We start from the raw sequence: 11,831 nt of genomic DNA, 5'->3' as shown, positions 1-11,831 counted from the left end.
AGGCTCGAGGGACATATATTGATTGGAATAGAGTCCCCACGACGTTAGTTTCACAACCAGGAACCAGATCACAGGAACCAGATCATTGTTTCCCAATGCCCCTTCAAAGCACATAAAAAGGCTTCCAAAAACCCGAGCCAAACTCTCAGTTGTGGGCAGAGGTGAGGAATTAATGTCAAATAAGAAAAAAGAAGGATCAGAGAACCTAGGTGGACAGGAGAACGGTCTGCAAAGATGTGCACATACTAATCTTTGGAACATATGAATGAATATGTTACCTTACTCAGCAAAGGGATTTACAAATGTAATTAAGGTTAAAGACCTTGAGATGAGATTATCCTGGATTACGGAGGTGGGCTCAATCTGATTCCGTTAATCTTTCCCAACAGAGAACATTTTCAGGCTGCATAGAACCAGAGAAACGGCAGTGTGACAGACAGGTCCGACTTCGCTGACTTTGAAAATGGAGGAAGAGAGTAGCTTCTAGAATATGGAAAAGGAAAGAAGATAATCCTCCTCTGGAGCCTGAAGAAGGAACAATGGCTGTTCAGTCTTTGATGTTAGCCCAGGGAGTCCTAGGCCAAAGTTCCGTTCTACGGGGCTGTAAGAAACAAGACCCAGAAACATCAAAAGAATATGAGACATCAGGACACCTCTTTCTGAAGGAGTTACTGGAACTCTCAGAAAAGTGACGAATCCCCCTGAAAGTTGGGTTATGATTCTGGAACACGTGTTGGGACAGAACAGAAGTCCATTTGGGGAAGCAGCTCTAATGTGTTATTGTCTTGGAAATGCAATGAGCAAAATACATTAGCAAAAGTAATTAAAACAACATGAAGGAACCGAGCCCCCTTGGTTAATTTATTCCAAGTAAAGAGAAAATATCGGAACTGAATTTAGTGTTGGAACATTTTAAGTTGGTTTGCCTTTCTTGAACTGCAGCTAATTTGTAGTTTGGATTGTCCTGAAAGTTCTCTTTGTCATCAGTGACTTAAAAAATACTGCTACTGGGCAAAAGCAATCAATGATCTCTACATTGCAGGCTGAGTAATTACATAATAATGATTTGCATTAATGAAAAGACAAGTTGGTCCGGATCCAGATGTGCCAGTGACCACAGTTCCCTGCGACGTCTAAGCGGAATGCTGAGGTCAGAGAAATTTCAGCATCAGTTGTGAGACAAAATGAATGACTGGTTAAAAAGTCTTTCCTAATCAACATCATTTAATGGCTCTTTAATGACTGACTCATCATTTTTCTCCAAGTAAAAGTACATTTAAATTTCAAAATAAAGCAAATTTTACTTATATCTGTGGCACAGGAGCAGATGTTTCCCTGACATGTGCACACAAGCTGTTGAGTGTGACCTTGCAGGATAAAGCAGTTTTGAAAATTAGCTTTTGTCTCCCAATCTGGGGAAAACAATGCTGCAGTGAAGATTTAATAAAAAGTCATAGCTTCTCACAGAAGCTTATTTCAGCAAAGTAAACTATTAATTAAAATAACAAATGTCAGCGCTTTCCCAGGCTGACAGTTAACACAACGCAGCATTTGCTTACCTTGATGTACAGGATGCAGGGGACACTGGATGGATCCATAATTCATTCTAGGTATGGCTCTCTCATGCCGTGATACAGTGATAACAGAGTGATAAATTAGCTCCCGTTCAGCAGTTTTGTTAGCAAAAGTACTTGGGGACTTGGGGAAAAGCCACCTAGAGAGGGCGTTTTGGCAGACTGAAGGAATACACACTTGAACAGCTTGAGGGAAAGTTTCATGGAATTCCTGGAAAACTTGAGTACCAAGAAAAACAGGTAGCAAAAAATGTAAAACTGGATTAGAGAAAGAGGAAGAGAGACAGCATGCCAGTGCATTACATACACCCTGCTTTCAGCCGCAGAGGGGAAAAGTTATTAACCAGAGGATTGTCTGTATCACTCCCACAGGACAAGAAAATGGGTGGTTAAGGGAAAAAAGCTGGATTTCAGAGACAGATCTGGGATTAGGCAAGTGTGAAACAAAGGGTTATTGACAAACATCTTCCACTGTCTCTAAAGTCAACAATTTAGAGTGGGTTTGGGGCCGTGGGGTAGGAGTACATCACTGGGGAAATTGCTTCTAAGCAGTTTCCTAATATGATACAAAGGTGAGAGAAATAAATATAAAAAGTTACACCAACTCTAGGAAGCATATTGGTGAAGTCTGTTTTCGGGCTTTTCTCTTCAGACAGCTCAGCAATACATCCATTAGAAATTTATAGAGGGAAGAAAGGCCCTTTTTGTTAGGGCACACTGTAAAAAAGTGTGTGGAAAGGCTGATGAGGTGAGAAGTGGAAATGGAAAGGTGACCTGGAGGAAATGTCTGGACAGAGCAGATTAGCGGGGGACAGGGGGTGGTGGAGGGCCCTTTGGGTACTGTGGAGGGAAAAGCAGTTTACTGTTTACTGTCGTCGAGATGGGAAATGCGCACCTCTTCAAGTAAACATGGTTCTGCTACTTTCCTCAGTGTTAAAGAAGGCAGAACAAAAGCATGTATTCTGCAGTTCAGGTATTCCGTGTTTTTCAAAGAAAAGAGAAATACTAAAGAGCAACCACTTAAATTAGGAGCTGGATGCATGAGGTACCAGCTATTCATTTTCTCTTTTATAAAACCCATGATGGGCCAATGAGGGGTTTATTTTCGTTTTGTTCTGTTTCCTTGCTTTTTTCATTCCTAGGACTGTTTTAATATGTTGTTACGGTAGAGGCATCTACATTTTATAACTCGCTTATTATCATTTCTACCGGCGTCAAAACTTAGTGCATCACTGAGCGTGATCCAGTTCACTAGTCCAAAATGAACCAATAACAATTAGAGTCCCAAGCAATTGTGCATTGTTCCTCTTCCTCATTATTCTCTCTTTCCTCATTGGCTGGGAGACTTCAACTAAGATATGGTTGTAGATGAAAGGTATTTGGCATTTATAATAATGAAGAACATCAGAGGCATATAAATAAAATAAGTCTTTTGGTCATGGATGTGGGCTTCAATCAAGCTGAAAGCCTGCTCCAAACGAACAACCAAAATCAATGTGCAAGGCAGAAAGGAGGGTGAGCCAGTTTGGATGAAATTCTTTTTGACCCTTTATTAAAAACACAAAGCAAGCAGTATCTTTGTAAATGATCAGAGAGAGTCATTAACCTTCAACCCAGCAATTTCTTGTTGGGCGCCAGAATACTCACTCAGGTACCAGGTCTTTGTAGGTATGACAGAGCTGGGCCCTGAGTGGAAGCAACAGAGATGTGTTCCCTCAGGAGGCTGGCCTGCTCCGGGCACAAAGTACCTGCAGGGTCTGTAGGCCACCTGCTGGGCTTGCAGCCCCAAGCAGTGAGATCAACTTTTGTATCCCGTGTAAATTTGTCATGGGCCTCATGCACATCTTCTAAATGATCCTATCAACTCATATCCCAATGTAAGCACTCCTTCCCCTGCACAGCTCTCATTTTCTCACTTTTCCACTGCTCACACACCACAGAAGTTTTAAGGCAAGGTATAGGAGAGTAATCTGAATTTGATTCAGTGTTATCACAAACTCCCTGAGCACCAGAGAGAATCCTCATTCTCATATGAATCCACTGAAAGTAACCGAAATCAAGGGCTGCCAGTATTGGATGATTTCTGCTTTTTCCTTTTTTCTCACCCTGCAAATGCTTCTGTGACACTAAGTTGTCCCACTTGATGGGCAATTTGCTTTTGTGCTGTGTAGCATTAGCACTTGTCTCCAAGGGGCTTCTTCTCCCTCAAGGACTTCTCTACCAGAGTTCCAATCCATTGCACAGTGCGGGCTGCAACTCTGAGTTTAATGCTCCTGTAAGATATGCAAAAAGAAAAAAAAAAAAAAGGTGAAATGCCATTAAAAAACTAGGACATGGCTATCTTTGTATGGAGTTTATTTAGGGAGGAAAACAGTTCTGTCACTGTTGCAGTTTGTGGATGCTTTACCTCTGTGTAATTGCCAAAAAATTAATGTGATTTAATAGCCACAACAATAAATATAGACTTGACAGGGTGATTATCCAGTAAGACTAAAATCATGATATAGCATAAATCAATACCAGCCCTAAGTATATCTCTGAAAGGCGTGGTATATATTTCTACATTCACTGCTAGATGTTGAACTAATTTGGGAATTAGAAGCTGTGTGAAATGCAAAAGCTGTTTTTCTAAGTGAAAAATTATAGAATATGTATGGCTATCACTCAAAATATATATTGCTCTTAAAATAAGTAGAAGGAGTGAGAGTAGTCGAACTTTTAGAGCTAGTTCAAGTACAAGCCTCTGCTCCCTGGGGCCTGCTTCCTTTCACGCCAAACCAATCCGGCTCAACTGAACCCCCTGATTATGCCATTTCTGCCCCATCTGTTGACAGTCAGCCCCTCTGAGAGACCCTTCTTTATAGTGATGAGCCCTTTCAGCCTCCTCTTCTAAAGCAAACCAATTGATTTGCCTGCTTGAGAGAGCTCCACCTAGTGCAAAGCCCTCTTTAAGTCTCCGTGGCTGGACTTGAGTCATATAGAAAAAGAGGGTATTGATCAGGAGCAATCTGGCTTGGGTCTGTGGAGGTTTCCCTGGGGACATAGGCACTTCTCAATTGTGAAGATCAATATTAGGGACTCTCTAGCTGTCCTCCAAGGTAATCCTGTTTGAGTTGCTTTTTCTGGAAGCCCGTTTCTGTGCTTCCATTCCCAGCCTCCAGGGAATCGGGTGGAGCTTATTTGGAGGCAGACTGCTCCTCAGCCCTGTCAGTCCTGTCTAGACACTTGGGACTCACCCATGCCTGGCTGCCACTGCTCTGCCTCTGCCTTGCTGAATAACACTGGTGGGTACCAGACCCCTCCCAACCTCTGGAGCAGCTCTTGCTTAGTGAAGAGGGCCCTAAAAAAAAAAAAAAAAAAAACAAAAAAAAAACTATTTAAAGTCTTAATATATGAAGTGCCTTCTCTCAGAGCTGAGTTTACCACTGCCAGATAAGTGCTGCCTTAACTACATTTTTGTGAAGTAGCTACAGTGGCACTTGATAGCTGATTATGTTAATCCTTCAGGGATATTCGAGAAAATATCTGCAGATTCTTCCTATAGGAGAGTAATCAGGATTTGATTCAGGTATCAACCGCCTGACAGGCCTTCTAACTTACATGTTCTCAGTGTGTCACATATTGTATTTTGACTTTTCAATATTGTACATTTTCCCTTTTTGCTCCCCCTCCCGCAGTGCACACAAATATTTCCTTAGTCACAAAGGATTAAGTAACTCACCTATGAAGAATTCTTTTAAAGCATCAGTGCCTGTCTTGAAAATTGCTTCCCCTCCTTTTTTCTTTTTAACAGAACAAAGAAAAGTGTTAATCTTGTCATAATTGACTCTATTTTTACTGGAATTTCTCTTGTAATTATTTAATACATCTCCAGTCAATTTGAGACAGCATCTGTTTTGTTTTCAGCACACATCTTTAACCAGAGACATGTTGTCCAAGCTGAGGGACCAGGGAAGGCTGGTTAGGCGGGGGTGGAAAATACCCTAATGCAATAATGAATGCGGCCTAAGCACACTGTTTGAAAATGAAATTGGCATTACTTATTTAGACAGAGAGACAAATGTACTTGTAGCTTCATTTACCACACTGAGCTCTTACAGGGAGTCTGTCTGCAAAGGGACAGGGAACTTCCTACTCTGATGGGCACATCAGTAGGGATTTAATTTGTGTCTTCCTGTAAATGCAGAGAGCTCCGCTATTGATGACTTTAATTCTGCAGGCACCGGTGGTTTGTATTACGCATGAGAAATAACATTAGGCGAGCTTATTTGATGGGCCCCAGAAAGGTTTTGCCAAGCTCCGGGTGGACGCGGTACAGTGTCACTACATGGTCTTTCTGGAAGCTCTCTCACCGCCCAACCCCCGCCGCCCTCTCACCCGCCCCCCCCTTTTTTTTCTTTTCACAAATGCAGAGAATTTAACTGAGTACACTACTTCCTTCATTACTTATGCTAATGTTATCGATTCGGTCAGTGCTGTGAAAATCTGTATTAACACATGGGTTAAAGGGAAAAATATTTATTGAATGCTTTTGTTTACTCACCTCCTGCTCCTGACCCTGGGAAACACACACGGGCAGGGGAGGCCCCAGCCGGGCTCTGTCTGGCTCCTTCCTGGGTTAATCACATTTCACACATCCCCACTTCTGTCAGATGCAGCACCTGACCTCCCCTTTGTCCCTCTGAATGAAAGTGTGAGGCTCCGTAATTTCCCTCAGGCGCAAGGACAGTTTGCTTTACTGCTGGAGGTGAAACTGACACCCCGAGAAATCACAGCTGGGGCTTTTATCTGCCCTTCAGCCAGCCCCCAGCCCTGATCTCCCTCACTTTGCATGAAAATAAGGCTGAGGCTGGAGCTGCCTAACTGGGCTCTTCAGCAAAAGTTGGGGACCGGAGTGGGGGGTGGAAAGAACCTTGGGGGCTTGGCTCCCAGGGCAGGGAGTGCAGCGGCTCACCGGGAAGGAGGTGGCGAGTGCTCCCGACAGGGGCCGCGTTGTGCCGCTAAACAGGGGCAGCGAACGAAACGTGCTTTGCCGAAGTGAAAAGTGCTGGCACAGCTGTGAGAGCTTCAGAAACTCCTTAAGGGTAAGAGGTGGAAGGGACAGGTCTGTGGCAAGAACTCGCAGAGCATAAAGGGTCATGAGCTCACGTACTAGGGCAACCGCACTCCCTGGACAGCTCGGGGATTTTTCCCGGAGGCATTTCTCTCCCTTTCCTCGTCACTGTTTTAAAGACTCCGTAGCCGGTCGACCCTTGCTCTCCGTGGGCTGACCCGCTGCTGCGAAGTCAGTAGCCCGTTCTCTGTGGGACTGAAGTCAGCAGATCCATTAAGTTGACTAATGGGGGTGGAAGGATCTGTGGCCAGGGTGACATTTATATTTGGACACCCTGTTTTTCCTGGCGGGCCTCTGGCTTGCCTGGTAAATGTTCTGGGAGCCGGGGGCTGTGAAGCACCTCCCTGGGAGGGCCGCAGGAGGGAGAGGTGAACTATGGCAGGGAAGGAGTCCAAGTGGCAGCTTTGCGGTGGAGACTGTGCCCAGTGGCAGCCGCTCGCAGGCTCCTGGCAGTGGAAAGCCATGTCCTAAGGTATTCTGCCGACATCCACCAGAGCAGCTGGCGCCTGGTGGAAGGCAGATGGTGTTGGATCCCCCAAGTGTTGCTGTCTAGCAAGATGCCATGTCCACTGATTAAAAATAATTAAACATTCCTTCCTCCAGTGAAGGAGAATGGCATGCACGCCACGCAGGGAGGTTGACAATGGTATTACTCAGCAAGACATGCAATGGCAGCAGCAGTGAGTGCCCAGGGTAGCAGGTGCGCGTGGTTTGGAGAAGGTGGAGTGGGAGTAGGGTGCTTGGTTTAGCAGTAACAGCAGGAAGAGTTTAGTGAGGATGCATATGTATGAGGGGTGTGTGAACAGGATCATATTGGGTGAATTTCTACTGCTCAGTCTAGTTTATGGAAAACATTTTCTAATTTCTGAATGGAAATAACAAATTGTATGTTCATGACCTAATTGATATGCACTGATCACCTGGTGTGTGTGTGTGTGTGTATGGATGTGGGCAGGATATATGAGTATTAATAGATGATAGTATCCTTACCCACAGTTGAATTTACCCACTTTGATTCTTCATACACATGTTGTTTTTTTCTGCAATAAGAGTGTCCTGGAAAGTTTGACAAAGGGTTGAACATAGTGATATTTCTCAGTTTTACTGTCACATTTAATGATTCAGTTGTATTGTCACAAATGAGACTATTTTCCAAATCTACTCAAGCTCTCATATCCTATCCTGCCGCCTTCTCCACACCTCATTCTCATCCCCGTAACAGGCCCCTTCCCTTTCACAGACAAGTTCCTAAATGTTGTCAGAAACCTATTAAAAAGGCAGGTCAGATTACTGTATAGTTCTCATTTATTTCAATTTGTAAATGGATAACCTGTTACTGCCCCACCCCAATTTTAAAAATATAGCAAAGACTTCCTTTGGACTGAATAACTTTGATTTCCAGGCAATTGAAATGTTCTCATTTCCTGTAAACTTCAAAAGGAAGTTCCCTCTTCCTCTTACTTGTATTTGCAATGATCAGTATTTATTTGATAAGCACCTATTTTGTGAGTACTATACGGCACTTCATTGTGAGAGTGATGTTGCAAGAACAATGTAACAAGTCCATGGAAAAAAAAGTACATTCTTGTAAATCCAATATCCTTTACAAGGGGGAAATTTAAGAATTTTGCAATGAAGGAATGATTACAAGATAATGGTATTACTTAGGAAAGGGAGGAATAAGCTGTCTCTTGAAATCTGGGGTTGCACACATATTTGTGGTAAAGAACAGTAGAAATTTGCAAGAATGGAAGAAAGATTTCAGCAAAGGCATGAAGAAAGAAATGAGTGAACCAGAAGTTTGACTTGGCTGATGAAGAGAACCCCCATTTGTTAGAAGGAGACCAGCAAGAGTACTTCTCTAAATAACCCAAATAAGGACAACTGTTTACATCTTACAGTGCCCTCTAAACAAGGGATGACAGATGCTGGAACATTGAAATCTCAGAATCCCCTTGAGGTGGACTCCTTTTGGCTCTTTGAGTAACCAGCTCAAAATGGTTGCCTAGCTTGATTGTTAAATCCCAGAGATTTGGGCAATTAAAACTTACATTCCCCCAGATCCTTGACAGCTAAAGTTTTACACACTGTCTGACTACTGCTGAACAGATGCCCTCTTGTGAGGCTTGGAAGTGAAGATGAGCTCTATGAAGCAGCAGATGTCAGAGGGGAGGCCCGATCATCAGAAAGCACAGTGACAGAAGCATCTGGTCCTTTAAGGAAGCCAGGGAAGAATTTCTAGAGTTAGTACCAAGTGGCACCAAGCAGCAGGTTTGGCAGCAGTGGTGATTCTCTGGAATAGTCCTCAGTGACTGGATATTTTTCCAAGCTGTTCTAATCCTGATGATAAATATTTAAGCATGGTTTTCTGGTTCTACCTGAGATTTTGAAAGCTATGTAATAAATTCACTAAAAACTTTTTAACCTTAAATTAGGTAGATCTTGTTTCCCACAAATAAGAACACTGGTTATTAGAGTTCCTTTATGAGTGTTCCTTTTACAGGGTTCCAGCTAAATGAGAAAATCTTAAGGTGTAAATAGGTGACGGGTGTGACACCCCACCCCAACTTGGACTCAGCTGATGGGACCAGTAGAAGGCACCTGACCCAAAGAGCAAATTGATTGATTGACTAGTAGCCTAAGGGGTGGCCTTATAAGAGGCATTTGCCAAATAGGGCCAATAATTGCAAATTGAACAAACCAGCTCCTCTTTATCAAGAGTTTGGACTTCCAATATGGAAAAAGTCAGTTGAGAGACAGGAAAGAAAATATGCAAAACTTAGAGAAAAAGAAGGCAGACAGTAAGGCCAGTAAGGCAGTAGTAGCCTGTCTTACAAGAAATAGAAAGCATGAACAGAATACAGCATTCTTTGGTTAATAGCAGTAGAATTAGTAAAAGAATGTTAATGGATTTATGGAGATTCCACATGGAGCCTGCTATACCCAACTTCCCCATTCTTTGTTCAGAGAGAGTCACAAAATCTTCAGGCTAGCAGGTCATTCATGGGATCACTGGTATAAAGGTCTCACCACAGTAACCAATAGTAATATTCTCTAAATCAATCAGACCAGTTTATGTTTGGTTGTGTTGGCACATCAGTAATGAGAGGAGAACAAAGCAGACATGAAGAAAAAGCAGAGCCCAGGCCAATGTGGTTCAATGGATTGGGTACCAGCCTACAAACCAAAGGGTGTCCAGTTTGATTCCCAGGTCTCTAGCTGGAGATGTGTGAGAGGCAACTACAGATTCATGTTTCTCCCTCTCTCTTTCTCTCTCCCTTCCCCTCTTTCTAAAAATAAATAAATAAAATCTTTAAAAAATAAACAAAAGCAGAGATTTGTGAGAAAGAGGAAGAGAACAAGCAAAACTGATTCCTACGCAGCCTCCCTTTGACAAGGCTTTTCCATCCCAGTCCACATATATCTTGGGCAGACAATCCTTCTCTGCCCCTTTGCTGAAGATAGTATGAGGGAACCTGTTCTTCCAGCTGAGCTTTCTGAGCTCCTGAACACTGACTGCCAAGAGGAGGCCTGAAGAGATGACTCGATTTGCAGAGTGGAGGTGGATCCTCAGTAACTGTCCAGTCTCCAAACTTGCCTGGCTCAGCAAGAATAGCTCTACATGGTTTCTCTTCTGACAACCTGCTTGTTCAACATTCTATGTTTTTTATTTTAATTTTAACTTTTGAGACCTGGCAAATTACTGAGATTCTTGCCCAATTATGATGAAAATACCCGAGGCTCCGTTCCCATCTCACCCACAGCACTTAAGATACCTCGAGCTTTTGCTTCTGGCATCCTGATGAGTCCAGGTAATACAGTGCATTCAACTTACAAAGGAAACAGACATCATTCCTCTGCCTTGGTCACTTGGAAATTTCAAAAGTAGAAAGAAGAACAAGGGGAAACATCCTTGAGTTGAATTTAGAAAAATCAGCAAAGGCTTGATTTTAGTACTTTAACATTTAAATTCAGGTGAATAACCCTTGGAAACAAAATGCTGCCCAAATGATATGCAGACCACTATTTAATTACCCCTTTAAATCTAGTATTTGATTGCCACGTCTACTGAATAAGATCTCACAACTAATATTATCATCAATGGAAGTCACACAAGCAGATCTTGACAAGAGAGGTAATATACCCTTAAATTAAACTATTTTGGCCTTTTGAAAGTCAAACCATTTTTAGTAAGTGATTTCTGAAGCCTCATTATTATTATTACAAGATACTAGTTTATACATATATAATGCATTCTTACTTATTGTACTCTGAACATTATATTGCAGAATCATTTCACCCACATGGAGACAAGCATAGCAACTATTCCACAGGACTCAGCAATGTCTTGGGCCTGGCAATGAGCAGAGAAAATGGCTGAAAATATGCCACTTACAACAGAGAAGTGGGACCTTCTCTCAAAATGGAGTTTAACTTTGACAGGTGGGTTCAGCTATTCAGGAGGATTGTGCTTTTTTGTCCCCACCTATCATTAATCCTGGCCTGGCTGGATAAAGAAAGCTACACCCATCAGTGACTTGTAATTTTGGCTGATCATTAGAATCTCCTAAGGAACTTTAAAAAATATCTATGCTCAGGTCTCCCCCCAACGACAGACACTATCTCTGCAGGTGAGGCCTGGGCAGAAGTGTTTTAAAATTTCACAGACCACTTTAATGGACAACTGAATTTGAGAACCACTGACCTCCAACACTGACTTTCATATTTTGGTTTTCATCACAACCATTGAGGATGACTCTAGCCCTACCTACTGGGTCAGGTGATTCTGATGCAGAATAATGTTTGCAAACCACGGATTTACACAGAATGTATTTGTTTCTTTTTGCCCTTTGCCTTCTTCTCCCCACCGTCCCCAATATCCTGTTCCTGTCCTGGCAATAGCTACCATCGTATATCCTGGGTAAAATACAATGATGCTAATTGGATTAATGACACATCAAACTCATTAGCCATCATGAGAGTGTTCTCAACAGAGAGCAGAGCCCTGAAGGAATGGATATAGGATGGGCAAATTTTGTAGAATAAGAGAATACTAATGCTCTCTATTTTCATCAGATTCATAATACGTCCAGTAATCACCGTTCACCACAAACACTGAATCATGGCCCTTTTGCTCCTGGCAA

At 42.6% G+C, this 11,831-nt stretch overlaps 2 long non-coding RNA genes across 3 annotated transcripts in view; one reads left to right on the top strand and one right to left on the bottom strand.

Annotated features, from left to right (window-relative positions):
• Positions 1-3,127: 3,127 nt before the first annotated feature.
• On the bottom strand, positions 3,128-6,790 carry LOC150015165 (uncharacterized). The gene is made up of 4 exons (XR_016509967.1): positions 6,118-6,790; positions 5,296-5,356; positions 4,811-4,914; positions 3,128-3,847 (listed from the first exon to the last, which is right to left on the bottom strand). It is a non-coding gene; the product is annotated as an uncharacterized LOC150015165 (long non-coding RNA).
• LOC150015164 (uncharacterized) overlaps positions 6,499-11,831 on the top strand; it is a 30,601-nt gene continuing 25,268 nt past the window's right edge. For both annotated transcript variants that reach the window (XR_016509965.1, XR_016509966.1), the window contains exons 1-2: positions 6,499-6,658; positions 10,977-11,130. This is a non-coding gene — a long non-coding RNA (uncharacterized LOC150015164). The remainder of the gene's footprint in view (positions 6,659-10,976; positions 11,131-11,831) is intronic.

Source organism: Furipterus horrens, unplaced genomic scaffold, assembly GCF_987537825.1.
Source record: "Furipterus horrens unplaced genomic scaffold, mFurHor1.1.pri manual_scaffold_3, whole genome shotgun sequence".
Lineage (NCBI taxonomy): Eukaryota > Metazoa > Chordata > Mammalia > Chiroptera > Furipteridae > Furipterus > Furipterus horrens.
This window is presented reverse-complemented; position numbering and strand designations above follow the sequence as displayed.